Consider the following 14,561-nt stretch of genomic DNA (forward strand, 5'->3'; position numbering starts at 1 on the left):
CCGCTGGTTCACCCTCCAATGGCCGCCGCTGCAGCCGGCGCACCGCGCTGATCCGATGGCAGGAGCCAGGAGCCAGGTGCTTTTCCTGGTCTCCCATGGGGTGCAGGGCCCAAGCACCTGGGCCATCCTCCACTGCACTCCCTGGCCATAGCAGAGAGCTGGCCTGGAAGAGGGGCAACCGGGACAGAATCCGGCGCCCCGACCGGGACTAGAACCCGGTGTGCCGGCACCGCAAGGTGGAGGATTAGCCTATTGAGCCACGGCGCCGGCTTCTTAATCTATATTTGTAAAAACTTACAACAAGTTCCAGCACCCTGAGAACCTCCATCACAAGGGCATACAATCAGATGTTTGTCCAGAAAAGGGTGGTGTAGATGCAACGTGGAAAATGCAAGGTGAGTTGATTCATCCTTCTCAGGCTGTGGTTTCCATGGGCAACTTTTACAAACAACTGCCTTATTTGTTCCTCTTCCACAGAGTAGAAAACATGTTAAGTCATCCTATTTAGCCAAAAACCAGTGGCAGCACTTAAATATGTCATCAATCCAGGGCCAGCATTGTGGCACAAAGGGGTAAGTTGCCAACTGCAACAGCAGCATGCCTTATGGCACTGCTTTGAGACTCACCTCCTTCACTTCTCATCCAGCTCTTTGCTTGGGAAAGCAGCAAAGATTGCCCAAGAGTTTGGGTTCCTGCACCCACATGGGGGACTGGGACAGAGTTCCAGGGTCCTGGTTTCGGCCTGGCTCAGCCCCAGCTATTGTGGCCATCTGGAAGTGAGCCAGCAGATGAAAGACAGAGGTCTCTCTCTCTCTCTCTTCCTTTTACCTAAACATACATTACATAAATAAATGAAAATGCATCCATATAGCAACTTTTTGAGGAAAAGTCTTCTGATTATTGCAGGTATTGTCTCAATGCATAAAAATATTCAGACACAAAAATTATAAACTGATTTATATTTATATTTTGCAACCACATACTTTTCAGAAAAAATTGTCTGCCATTCAGTATCAGGTATCAGTCTGAAAGCATTCATTAAAAAAACAAGTAATTTTACTAAACACAAAAACCTCTAGTATAGGCTGCATATAAACCAGTTGCTTCCATGGGTATACACAGATTGATTTTTGTTAATTTACAAGGATCACTGCACTTCCCTGGCATGGAGCTGTCTGAAGAGTTTAAACACTGATGGGTGTGGAATTATTTCTGATATTTGCTTATTATCCAGAGTGCATTCATTAAATATCTATCATGAACTTCACACTCTATAAATCTGTTTCAAATATGTTGGTATTTAATGGTACTTACACACTTCCAAACTGAGCTAATCCTCCTAACTTCTCTCTGAAATAGCTATGCCTTTGACATTGCCTTTTTTCACACATATGGAAATGCATAATATGCTTCTGTATGGTACTTCAGAATTTATAAAAGGCTTTTCAGGTAAGATTTACATAACATCATGTGAAAGTGGCCAAAGGACACAGTCTTCTCATTACTGAGGGGAGAGGTATGAAGTGACTCTCTGAACAGTTACTCAGATTCTATCAGTCAGGTTCAGAATCTTATTAGGTATCAGATACACATCTAGATTTTTTTCCCTACTGTCTCTTTGTCAGAATTCCCAGCCTATGAGTGAACTTCAGTCTGAATGAATGCTAATATTCAAGGTTCTAAGTGAAAAAATTACTGAGGTTTGTATTGGTGAGTAAAGCATGTGTCTAAATGTTACTTGTATTTCATAATAAGTATTGAATCATGAAACTGAATATAAGATTATGCAAATTTTTAAGATGAAGAGCATATATTTAAAACCACATTCTTACATTTTGCAAACGTGTTGAAACACCTTACTGGAGCATGTGTTTGGCATAGTGGGAAAGCCTTCCACATCCCAGTCAGAATGCCCGGGGCTCAAGCCCTAGCCCTGCTTCTGCTTCTGGCTTCCTGCTAACAGAACCCTGGGAGGCAGCAGCTGATGGCTCAAGTACTTGAGTCCCTGCCACCTATGTGGGAGACCCACACTGAGTTCCTGGCTTCAGCCTGACCCAGCTCTGGTTGGTGCAGACATTTGAGGAATGAGCAGTAAATGCAAGGGCTCTCTCTGCTTGCAAATAAACAAAAATAAATATACAGACCTTTTCTTAAGGTGTCTTGCTCACATCTAAATGATTTCCCTTTTCACAGTAAAATACCTAACTGTCCTCTTTAGTAGCAATGCATGTTTTGCTCTCCATGTCCACTCCTAAGCTCCAAGTACTGGCAGCTCACCTTAGCATGGTGACTGGTTCCAATGTTCAAGTACTCATCTCCCATTCTCTTTTGGTGGGTCTACCGGAAAGAAAGGAGAGTGTCTACAGTGATTAATATCTTACTGTTGCTCTTGCTGTCCACCTGCAGGCCTGAAGGATGACCAACTGAATACACACTGTGAAGTTCTGGATGTAGTTTCCAAAATTCAGTCTCTTTGCAGCTGCGGGACTCTGTCCTGTCAATCACCTGAAAGCCTGCAGGAGTAGGGAGAAGCTGTGTTTGAAGAATTCACAAATAAAGTGCATTGAAGCCAACCACTACCACCCCCACCACACCCCTAATTCAGGGTTCTGGCAAACCCCAAACCAGGAGTTTGGGACCAGGAGTGGTTCAGGAGGTGACCTCGACTCCTTACTCTGAAAAGCTCCAAACTGCCTGGTGCACCCAACAGGAGCTCAGCACCTCGACCTCCTGCCCTCCTGCCCTCCTGCCCTTGCCACCAGGACGGCCGGCTCCCAGAGCCTCCAGGAGGTCTGCAGCAGCCCTGCAGGTCCAGGCGCACTGGGATGTGCATCCAGAGCTAACCCAAAATACAGGCCCAGCTCAAGTGTCACCTCCCCACAAAGTCACTGTCTCCTACTCCCTCCCGGAAGGCTGCAGGCCAGCACCCGGCACCGGGAGTCGTGGCATTTGGGGTTCACCCGCTCTCCCACAAAGGAAGATGCCCCCATGGGAACCCCACTCCACCTGTGGGCAGGGCTGGGGGAAGAAGGGCCGAGCCAGCCTCCACCCTAGGACTGCAGCCTGGGAAAATCCAGGGCCCCAGTGCCCTTGCCGGGCATGGGGTCTCCCTAAGTGTGCTCTGAGTCAGGGCCTCAGCCATCAGCAGCTCCCTTGCTTCCAGAATCTGCTGCAGGGCAGCTCAGGCTCGACCTGGCAGGGGGCCTTGGGCCAATCTTCACTGCCCTGGGGCAGGACCAGGGCTGCCAGACGCGCCCCATGCTGGGCTGGCTATAAAGGTGGTGGTCATTGGTGGGCAGCTGGTAGTTGCAGTGTGTGCGGGTGACGTGGGTGGTGTTAGGTTCTTGTCCATTTTGTACCTTGGGGCTAGAATGCAGGTGGTGACCCGAGAGTCAGGAGGGGCAGGAGAAGAAGAGACAGACCTGGTGAGTGTGACCACCCACCTCTCCCGCCAGCCCTGCTGGCTGAGGCTTGCAGAACGTGCTGCACTTGGGGAAGCAATGATGGCCGAGTCTTAGCAGGAAAACCAAGTGTGTGGTGCTGATTTGCTCACTGACACAGCATCTGTGTGGTCTGCATGGGCAAACAGGGGGAAGGGCTTGGTAGGAGGGCTCTGGAGGCGCACTGGGCCCTTGTGCAGCTGCCTGCTGTAGGCATCCAGGGCAGCAGAGTCCTGCAGGGTCCCTAGAGATTCTGGCTGTGCTGTGCTTGCATCATCCACCCTCCTGCACTGCTGCTGGGGGCAGTGCTTCTGCCGTTGATATCTCATTCGAGTCCATGGATATTTTCTCATGATGGGCTGATCTCACACAGTGGCAATCATGGAACAAATCACTGTTCTGTGGCATCTGCCTCCCAGGAGCGTTGCAGGTGGACAGGGGGACACGGGTGATTGATGGCACCTCCTGTGCGTGGTCTCTGGCCCATCCAGGACCGAAGGTGGAAAGGGAAGCAGAGGAGCTGGCTCAAGGCAGTCCCGCTGCGGGTTCCATCAGGAGCAAAATGTCTCCCGATTGTGGTAAACCTTGCAGGGAAACTGTCTCCTTTTGTGGGCCAGAGACAGCATCTGCTTTATTAGCTGTGCAGTGTATTGATAATTAAAATTTGGGCAGTCCTATCTTTAGTCCTCACAGCGTAGTTACATTCTGAGGAACTGATGAAACTGCTCAGTACTTCGGGACTGAGTGTAATATTAGGTGGGTAAGCCTGTTGTTGGCTTTTGGTTTATAGCTATTAGGTGACTTTATTTGGTAAAAATGCATTCAGGCTCAGTAGTGTATTCAAGGATGACCACTTAGTGAATTGTCTTTTTTTTTAAGATTAAGAGTATTGAAGACTGGGTTTAGCTACCTATGGCAAAACTCCACCATTCCTGGGAAGGCCACAATTGGCAAGAAAAGCAGGTAGCAAGCTTTCATCAAGTAAGTTGAGATTCCTGTGTTTGCAATCTGAACAGCTCACTGCTGAGCTGGGAGGGCAACTGCTCTGAGCACAACTCATTAGAGAACTGCTCTTGCAGACCTTCCCTGAAGGAAGCACTGTTGTGGTCAGAAGCATTCCAGGAGCTGCTGGCCAGCAAATGTGAATTAGACTTGAATTTAATCCATTGCAAGTATCACAAGAGTGCAGAAACGCTGTGTCCTCAAATGAGCAGCTCACCAAGGAGAATTCGACTTAACCTAGAAGTTCTGTTTATCTCCATTTATTTCTCAGCATATTCACACCAGGTGGGGAAGATAAATCACCCTTCAGCTCTACAATGGCAGTGCTCTTGGTTGAGGCTGAGGATGCTTTTCATTGCATGCAGTGTTTGCAAGAGACTTAGTTCCCTGAGGATTTATGCCTCTCCTGTAAATACATTGTTGGCATTAAAACAAACTGAAGTATTTATGTTTTAGTAGTATGGAACCAACTTAAGTATTTTGCCTACTGGCACCTTTGTCTTTAAAGAGCTAAATCCGCAGGATTACAGGATTGAGTAAAAACTAGAGAATAGCTAATCCTAGTACTAGAAAAGCACAGGGATTATTTGATCATTAGTTTCCTCATATTCCTCATGTTTCTTTTTCTTTTTCTACCTTCTCCTCCCTACCTACAGATGGTCTGGCTGTATTGGAGGCTTTTCTAAAAACTGAATTCTGTGAAGAAAATATAGGCTACTGGCTGGCTTGTGAAAACTTCCAAAAAAATCCACCCACCCCAGAAGCTATCCTTATATCCAAGATAAATATATGCACTCTTCTTAGAAAAAGGCCCCAAAGAGGTAAGACACAATTCCTCATTTCAGCATAAAGTGTACACTCTTGACATCAAGAAGCAACAGAAGAAGCAAAGACATAAGACTAAAGCAAGGGCCAGGCATCTGAAAAGCTTCCTCTCCTGGTGTTCTGGCTTTCAAATAAGTATCCCCCTACCTGGCAGGTGAAGCTCATCACACATTACAGCTTCTGATTTTCACTTTCAAAGAGCAGAGCTCCCTTCTCTAACAAAGGATAATGAGTGATCTTTGTTTCAGATGAACATGCTTTCAAACCAAAACTCTTATTATCCAAAATATACAAGAAGCTACAACTCCCAGCTTTACAGCTGCCTGGAAAAGGGTGTATTGCTTGATGGAGAATAACTTTTTGAAGTTGTATTTATTTGCAAGGCAGAGTTACAGAGAGAAAAAAAGAGGGAAAGACAGAGGTTCACTCCCTTCCTCCAGGTCTCCCATGTGGGGGCAGAGGACCAAGCGATTGGGCCATTCTCTGCTGCTTTACCCAGCAAAGAGCTGCGGAAGAAGTAGAGCAGCTGGGAGTCAAACTGGCATCCATGTGGGATGTTAGTGCTGCAGGCAGCAGTGTAACTTGCTATGCCACAGCACCAGCCCCCAGAAAGAACTCTTATCCCTGGTCTTTCTTTTGAGTCAGAATGCTAGCAGGACTTGTGTTGAAAACCACCGATCACCACAGAACCCCATGAGAAGAAAAAGGAGCCCCAGAGTAGAGTACATGTTCTGTTTCCTAAGGCAGAAGATTTTGACTGCCAGAGACTGACATTCAATTCAGCCTGGGTGTTTGAAAAACATCCCTCACAACTGTTGATTCCAGTTCAGGTAGTAAATCAGGAAGCTGGTGACTGTCCAGGAGATACCTGTATCAGAACAGCTTCCACCACCAGGAAGACACAGGCAGGAAATACGTGGTCTGAGTGGGGTGGGTCTCGCTGGAAAAGCAGGACTCTGAGATGGAAGATAATGCAATGGAATGCTGTTGATCTAGACTCACTTAAAATCAATAGGTCTGGGATTCTGTGGCCTTAGCTACCTAGCTCTACATCTTTCCTTAAATCCATCCATGTCACCACATGGTTTTAGTTCTAGGTTTTAAGTCCAAACTAATGTAACTTGTTTATTATGTAGAATCATCCATTCTATTGTTGTGTATTGCTGAACCGGAAGTGATGTTTGAATTGTTAAATGGTATTTAAAATAGTGAGTGCTCGTGTGTAGAAAACCACAGTGGCTGTTCCAAGTGCCAAAAACTCTTGAAGGCAGCTAAGCTTTGAAGTGGTCTTTGAATATTTGAATACATTTATTTTGATAAATAATGTCATTGAATACTCAGAGTCCAGGTGTGAGTTGATTTCATTTTGGTAACTGGAAATATGACCAACATAAGATCTTTGTAGTAGAGAAGAAGCATGCATTACTGAATCTGTGCAGGGAGAACTGACAGCCCCCAGAGCTGAGATGAGCGTGGCAAGGAAGATGCTCTTTTCTAAACCTAAGTCACAGCACATCTTTAGAATGACCCAGGGTTAAAATTCTAACAGAATCTTTTATTAAACATCAAGGTCTTTGATGAGAATAGAACATTGACCTAAATCCCTTCTTGAGGATTAAGAACCAGCTAAATAGCAGGCTGCGGTGGTGACGTCGAAGGGGTTGGGGCCCAGGGTCAGGGGTCGCAGGTCCCAATGGCTGGCCCAGAATGGTCGTGGGCTCCCCGGGTCATGGGCCAGCACTGCGGCACGGGGCTCCAGAGGTCAGGGGAAGCCTGCTGGGCCACTTCCTGCTTCCTTCCTTGGGCAGAGGTCAGGGATCACAAAGTGACCTAAAGTGACCAGTTCAGGGCAGAAATCCCTGAGGCACCACTGGGTCCTGGGCCTGGCCCATGGGTGGGGCAGAAGCAGAGGGGAGATGCACAGGACCTGCGGGCCAAGGCTGCAGGTGTTCCTGTTGGCCCCCGGGCACCCACGGGGCCTCAGCCCCTCTCACAATGGAACCGCATGTGTACCTCAGACCATTTTTACCCCTAATTCCACTTTAAAGAAAGGTTTATCAAGGTCGGTGCCATGGCATGGGGGTGCAACCACAGCCTGCAGGGCCCACATCATGGGCGCCAGTTCGAGTCCCTGCCACCCCACTTCCTGTCCCACTCCAGCCAATGAGTGCAGCGGTGATGGACAGGTGCTTGGACCCCACACCACGCAGGAGACCTGGGCGGGGCGCATGGGTCTTCAGCCTCGCCCATTGGGGGATCAAACCAGCAGATGGAAGACCCCTGTCTCTATGCCTTTCAAATAAATCTCTTAAAATAAATAAAAAAGAAATGCAAAAAAAAAAAGAACCAGCTAAATAGAAGTGAACTGTATGGAGACAAACACCAATGTTACAGTACTCAACTCTCCACTGCTCCAATGAACAAAGAAGACAAATAAGAGGGATATAGGCCTCCCCTTTTTTGTTATCCTTCCCTTGGTTCCAACTAGCATGGGCTTCCAGAAAATGTACAGGGAATCCATTCTCTTCTGTGGTCAATACATGATCTCAGAATTTCCCTTATTCATTTGCCTAACAGATTTTGATTATGTTACTCTAGGTAAAGGGAAGGCAACAGAACTGCCCTTTCCCCCCAATTTTAAAATCTGTTATTTATTTGAAAGGCAGAGTTACAGAGAAGGGGTAGGGACAGATCTTCCATCTGCTGGTTCACTTCCCAAATTGGCCTCAGCTGAGCCAAGCTAAAGCCAGGCGCTTCTTCCAGGCCTCCCATATGAATGTAGTGGTTCAAGCACTTGGGCCACCTTCTGACGCTTTCCCTGGCACATTAGCAGGGAGATAGATTGGAAGTGGAGCAGCTGGGACTTGAATCAGCACCCATATGGGATGCTGGCACAGCAGGCCATGGCTTTACCCACTGTGTTGGTACCGTGTGTGTGTGTGTGTGTGTGTATGTATGTATTTTTATTTCAAAGACTCATTTATTTATTTGAAAGGCAAGGTTAGATAGGGAGAGACATAAGAAGAGAGATCTTTCAACCTCTGGTTCACTCCCCAAATGTCCACAACAGCAGAGGCTGGGCCAAGCCAAATCCTGGAGCCTGAACAGTGGATAATCTTTAGTTAATTTAAAATGAATAGGCTGTAGCTGGTGCTGTGGCATATAAGGTAAAGCCACCACCTGCAGTGCTGGCATACCTTATGGGCACTGGTTCATGTCCCAGCTGCTCTGCTTCTAATCTAGTTACCTGCTAATGTGCCTGGGAAAGCAGCAGGAGATGGCCCAAATACTTGGGCCCCTGAATCCATGTGGGAGACCTGGAAGAAGCACCTGGCTTTGGATTAGCCCAGCTCCAGCTGCTTGCAGCCACTTGGGGAGTAAATCAGCAGACAGACATCTCTGTCTATTTATGTGTCTCTCTCTATAATTCTGTCTTTCAAATACATAAATAAATCTTTAAAAAAGGTTTATTAACGTATGCTATAATCCAATCCAGTAAAAGTAAGAGAAGCATTAAATATTGCTACCTATATTTTTATTTATTTTTTATTTTTTTAATTTTTAAAACTTTATTTAGTAAATATAATTTTCAAAAGTACAGTTTATGGATTACAAAGGCTTCCCCCCATAACTTTCCTCCCACCCACACCCCTCCCATCTCCCACTCCCTCTCCCATTCCATTCACATCAAGATTCATTTTCAATTATCTTTATACACAGAAGATCGATTTAGTATATATTAAGTAAAGATTTCATCAGTTTGCACCACACAGAACATAAAGTGTAAAATACTGTTTGAGTACTAGTTATAGCATTACTTCACATTGGACAACACATTAAGGACAGAGATCCCACAAAAGGAGCAAGCACACAGTGATTCCTGTTGTTGACTTAACAATTTGACACTCTTGTTTATGGCATCAGTAATCTCCTTAGGCTCTAGTCATGAGTTCCCAAGGCTATGGAAGCCTCTTGAGTTCACTGACTTCGATCTTATTTAGACAAGGTCATAGTCAAAGTAGAAGTTCGCTCCTCCCTTCAGAAAAAGGTACCTCCTTCTTTGATGGCCCATTCTTTCTACTGGGATCTCACTCACAGAGATCTTTTATTTAGGTCCTTTTTTTTCTTTTTTGCCAGAGTGGCTTTCCATGCCTAAAATACTCTCATGGGCTCTTCAGCCAGATCCAAGTGCCTTAAGGGCTGATTGTGAGGCCAGAGTGCTGTTTAGGACATCTGCCATTCTACGAGACTGCTGTGTATCCCACTTCCCATGCTACCTATATTTTATATAGTCTAAGTATTGTATAAACTAAAATATACAACACTAGGAGTATGCTATCAGTAATTACACTACCAATCTCAGTGACTATAAATAAGAATTTTAGTAACTATACTGATTCTGAACAATGATTCAATGATTCTGTTTTTAAATTTAAAAATGCCCATGAACTTAAATGTTTCTGTGTAGCTCCTAATAGAACTACAAGCCTTAGAAGTTCTATGCTGTTTAACATTTCATCTTCAATGTCAACTTGATTATTACACTGCCAGTTTATAAAACACTTCACAGTCATGTGAACCTTACCATAAGATAGGACTGTGTAGAATAAATCCTTTAACTATAAAGACAATCTTATCTCACAAGGGAGGAAGATCCAGAGGGGTCAAATGACTTGCTAATGTCACTTAGTTCTGTCGGCACAGAAACAAGGAAAGCTCTCAGCTTCCTGCCACCTCCCCTTACACCACCTGCCTCAACTCGATGAGCCTGTAATTTTAAGGACACTCAGGCCCCATGAGTTTAAAGGAATTTTTCAAGGTTACATGACAAGTACCAAAGCCAGAAGTAAAAATTATTGCTTCCATCTTTCTCTTCCTTATCCACTATGGAAGTCTGATTTACAGTCATGCATTATTCAAATATCATTTACAACCAAGAAGCATTATTTTTCCCCAAATTTAACAATGAAACTACTTTTTTCCAATGAGGAAGCTATTTTAATGGATGATACAAATATACTTGTTTTGTTTTTTTAATTTGAGATGCAAAGAAATGAACAAGTAGACAGAGAAGTGGTATTCACCTTCTAGTTCACTGCTGAAATGTCCACAGTGGCCAGGGCTTGCCCAGGAGCAGGGAACCCAATCATCTGAGCCATCACTTGCTAGCTCCCAGGGTCTGCATGATCAGGAAGTTGGAGGCAGGGGCTGGAACCGGGAATCAAGCCCAGAAACTCCAATGTGGCATCTGAACCACAAGGCTACACCCTGGCTTCCAGACTTGTTTTGTTCACCAGTCCTCTGAAAATGAAAGTTAATTACAACCTGAAATCCAAGACTCTGGAGTCCTCAGGTGTGTGTGTCTATGCAAGTTTATGCATGAGAGTTAGGTTGCCCAAGAGTCTGCAGTTTAGAGAGAACAGAAGAGTGAAACATGTGTCAGAGGATGTCAGCATTGGAGAGGTGGCTGTGCTCTAGTCAGAGGCTGAGGAGGACAAGTCCACAGAGAGCAGCAGCACCAAGGGAGAATGCTATACTAGCAAGTAAGGAGAAAAAATGTTGAAAAATAAATATTTTAAAAAGATCCAGGACCAGCGCTGTGGCACAGTGGGTTAAAGTTCCAGCTTGCAGTGCCAGCATCCCATATGGGCACTTGGCTCCTGGCTTTGGATCAGCCATTCTCACTGTCTAACTCTGCCTGTCAAAAAAACAAACAGGCAGAGCCAAGATGGCGGAATAGTGAGGGCACGCACTGATAGTCCAGGAAAAGACAGTTTAATAAAAGTGGAGTTACTGTAGCCACAGGAAAGGGCTCAGGGAAAAATTGCAGAGGAAACTCTCCCGGATCTAGTGGAGGTGACACGGAGGACCTACGAGGAGAGCAAGGTCACCCACCACATGGAAGCTGAGCCACGGGAGCTGTGCCGCCACAGAAGCAGAAGCTGAAACCGAGACCAAGAAGCTGCACCGCTGCAGAAGCCACACCGCAGAGTCTGCGCGCTAGCGCTGGAAGGGGAGGTGAGATAAAAACCTCAGTAACCCAAGACATTTCGGGGAAAGGCAGAAAAAGCCTACAGGGAACGAAAGCCCCACTGGGGAAAGCTCACCAGGCAGACTGGAGGAGAGAAAAAACAAGCAAATAAGGGGAACCGGCACGGACATTAACTTCTCTCTCCACTCACCTTACAAAGCCGAGCAAGACAAAGAGTTGGCACCATTTTACATATGGAAAGAGGCGCTGGCCATTAACCAAGCAGAAAAACCTGACTCTAGTGGGGAGAAATAACAGGAGGTTAAGACCTAGTTAGTGAAAGTGAGGAGCTAACGAACTGAGACTGAAAATCTGAGGGGAGGGCGAGAGAACTCACCAAGTACACAAACTCGGTAACTTGGGCAAACTGTGGAGAGACTATTGAGAAATTTGAGACCACACTGAGGGCTGCATAAACTCTTTGTGTGGTCCCAGGGGTAACCAGACAAATACCCACAGGTGCCAGATTTCATACATCAACTACCCCCAATTCCACTCAGCTGTGTGGAATTACTTCCCAACTGAGTCAGAAAAAAAAAGAGAGAGAGAGAATGAGAGAGAGTGAGCAAGTGAGAGAACAATCTGGGTGAGTCACCTTTGGCACACCCGTATCCCTAAAGAACCAAACAGAACTCTCTGGCCACACCCATCACAGCCTCTAAGGATCCATCAAAAGCAGACAGTCCACTTAATCTAGAGTCACAGGATAACGAGAAGAAACCAAATATCTCCAATATGCCAAACAACAAACGCAGAAACTGAGGTAATAAGAACAAGGAAGACACTATGACACCCCCAAATGAAATAGACACCCCAATTCAAGATTATGAAGATGATGAGATAGAAGAAATGCAAGAAGCGAATCTCAAAAAATTGATAACAACATTAAGAAGTTCTCAAAAACAAATTCTTGAACTACAGAAATCCTTAATGGACAAGATAGAAAATCTCTCTCGCCAAAATGAAATATTAAGGAGGAATCAAAATGAAATGAAACAACTAGTAGAACAGTAAACTGCAAAAGTGATGAGAAATCATAATGAAATGAAGAATTCAATTGATCAAATGACAAACACATTAGAGAGCCTTAAAAACCGAATGGGTGAAGCGAAGAGAGAATATTGGACTTAGAAGACAGAGCACAGGAAAATATACAGTCAGACCAAAGAAAAGAAGAGGAAATTAGAAATCTAAAAAAATATTGTTGGGAATCTTCAAGATACTATTAAAAAACCAAAAATTCGAGTTCTAGGAGTTCCTAAAGACATGGAGAGGGAGAAAGGATTAGAAGGCCTTTTTAGTGAGATACTAGCAGAAAATTTCCCAGGTTTGGAGAAGGACAGAGACATCCTAGTACAGGAAGCTAATAGAACTCACCACAGTGAAACATAAAGAAAAGATCCGAAAATGTGCAAGAGAGAAATGTCAGATTACTCTCCGAGGATCTCCAATCAGACTCACAGCTGATTCTCATCAGAAACCCTACAAGCTAGGAGGGAATGGCGAGATATAGCCCAGGTACTAAGAGAGAACAACTGCCAGCCCAGAATATTATATCCTGCTAAGCTATCATTTGTGAATGAAGGTGAAATAAAGACCTTTCATAGCAAACAGAAATTGAAAGAATTTGTTGCCACTCGTCCAGCCCTGCAAAAGATGCTTAAAGATGCGTTACACACAGAAACACACAAACACGGTCATCAATATGAAAGAAGGTAAAGGAAGGAAACCTCACAGCAAAAGATCACAGGAAGTTCAAAACATATATTAGAAAATATCTTTGGCAAATGGCAGGGCAAAGTTACTACTTAGCAATAGTCACATTGAACGTTAATGGCCTGAAGTGTCCAGTTAAAAGACACCGATTGGCTGACTGGGTAAAGGAACAAAACCCATCTATTTGCTGCTTACAAGAAACACATCTTTCCAGCAAAGATGCATACAGACTGAAAGTGAAAGGCTGGAAAAAGATATACCGTGCCAACAGAAATGAAAAAAGAGTGGATGTAGCCATCTTAATATCAGAGAACGTGAACTTTACCACCAAAACTGTTAAGAGAGACAAAGAGGGGCACTATATAATGATCAAGGGATCAATTCAACAGGAAGATACAATGATTATCAACATATATGCACCTAACTACTGGGCACAGGTTTATTTAAAAGATTTGTTAAGGGACTTAAAGGGAGATTTAGACCCCATTACAATAGTACTGGGGGACTTCAATACTCCACTCTCAGAAATAGACAGATCAACAGGACAGAAGATCAACAAGGAGACAGTAGGTTTAAATGACACTATAGCCCAAATGGATCTAACAGATATCTACAGAACTTTTCATCCTACACAGAAAGCATTTACATTCTCCTCAGCAGTACATGGAACCTTCTCTAGGATTGACCACATACTAGGCCATAAAGCAAGTCTCAGCAAATTCAAAAGAATTACAATCATACCATGCAGTTTCTCAGACCATAAAGGAATGAAGTTTGGAAATTAGCAACTCAGGAATACCTAGAACGTATGCAAACACAGGGAGATTGAACAACATGCTCCTGAATGAACAATGGGTCATAGAAGAAATTAAAAGAGAAATCAAAAATTTTCTGGAAGTAAATGAGGATAACAGCACAACATACCAAAACTTATGGGATGCAGCAAAAGCAGGGTTAAGAGGAAAGTTTATATCAATAGGTGCCTACATCAAGAAATTGGAAAGTTACCAAATAGATGAGCATTCAGTGCATCTCATGGATCTAGAAAATCTGCAGCAAACCAGACCCAAATCTAGTAGGAGAAGAGAAATAATTAAATTCAGAGAAGAAATTAACAGTATTGAATCCCAAAAAAATTACAAAAAATCAGCCAAATGAGGAGCTGGTTTTTTGAAAAAATAAACAAAATTTACACCCAATTGGCCCAACTAACTAAAAAAAAAGAAGAGAAAAGACCCAAATCAATGAAATCAGAGATGAAAAAGGAAATGTAACAACAGACATCACAGAAATAAAAGGAATCATCAGAAATTACTACAACGACCTGTATGCCAGCAACAGGGAAACCTATCAGAAATGGATAGATTCCTGGACACATGCAACCTACCTAAATTGAACCATGAAGACATAGAAAACCTAAACAGACCCATAACTGAGACAGAAATTGAAACAGTAATAAAGGCCCTCCCAACAAAGAAAAGCCCAGGACCAGACGGATTCACTGCTGAATTCTACCAGACATTTAAAGAAGAACTGACTCTAATTCT

General features: G+C 44.3%; 2 long non-coding RNA genes across 3 annotated transcripts in view; both read right to left on the minus strand.

Annotated features, from left to right (window-relative positions):
* Window positions 1–14,561, minus strand: part of LOC149128633 (uncharacterized) — a 92,502-nt gene that overhangs the window by 41,801 nt on the left and 36,140 nt on the right. Inside the window, exon 2 of one of the 2 annotated variants that reach the window (XR_016222261.1) lies at window positions 2,382–2,513. This is a non-coding gene — a long non-coding RNA (uncharacterized LOC149128633). Of the gene's footprint in view, window positions 1–2,277; window positions 2,514–14,561 lie in introns of both variants that reach the window. The other variant, XR_016222262.1, reaches the window with a different exon arrangement.
* LOC149128634 (uncharacterized) lies at window positions 9,952–12,176 on the minus strand. Its single transcript, XR_016213444.1, has 3 exons — window positions 11,636–12,176; window positions 11,450–11,536; window positions 9,952–10,568 (listed from the first exon to the last, which is right to left on the minus strand). It is a non-coding gene; the product is annotated as an uncharacterized LOC149128634 (long non-coding RNA).

The sequence above is a fragment of the Oryctolagus cuniculus genome, chromosome 1 (genome assembly GCF_051225735.1).
Source record: "Oryctolagus cuniculus isolate XC-2025 breed Fujian yellow rabbit chromosome 1, ASM5122573v1, whole genome shotgun sequence".
In the NCBI taxonomy this organism is placed as follows: domain Eukaryota; kingdom Metazoa; phylum Chordata; class Mammalia; order Lagomorpha; family Leporidae; genus Oryctolagus; species Oryctolagus cuniculus.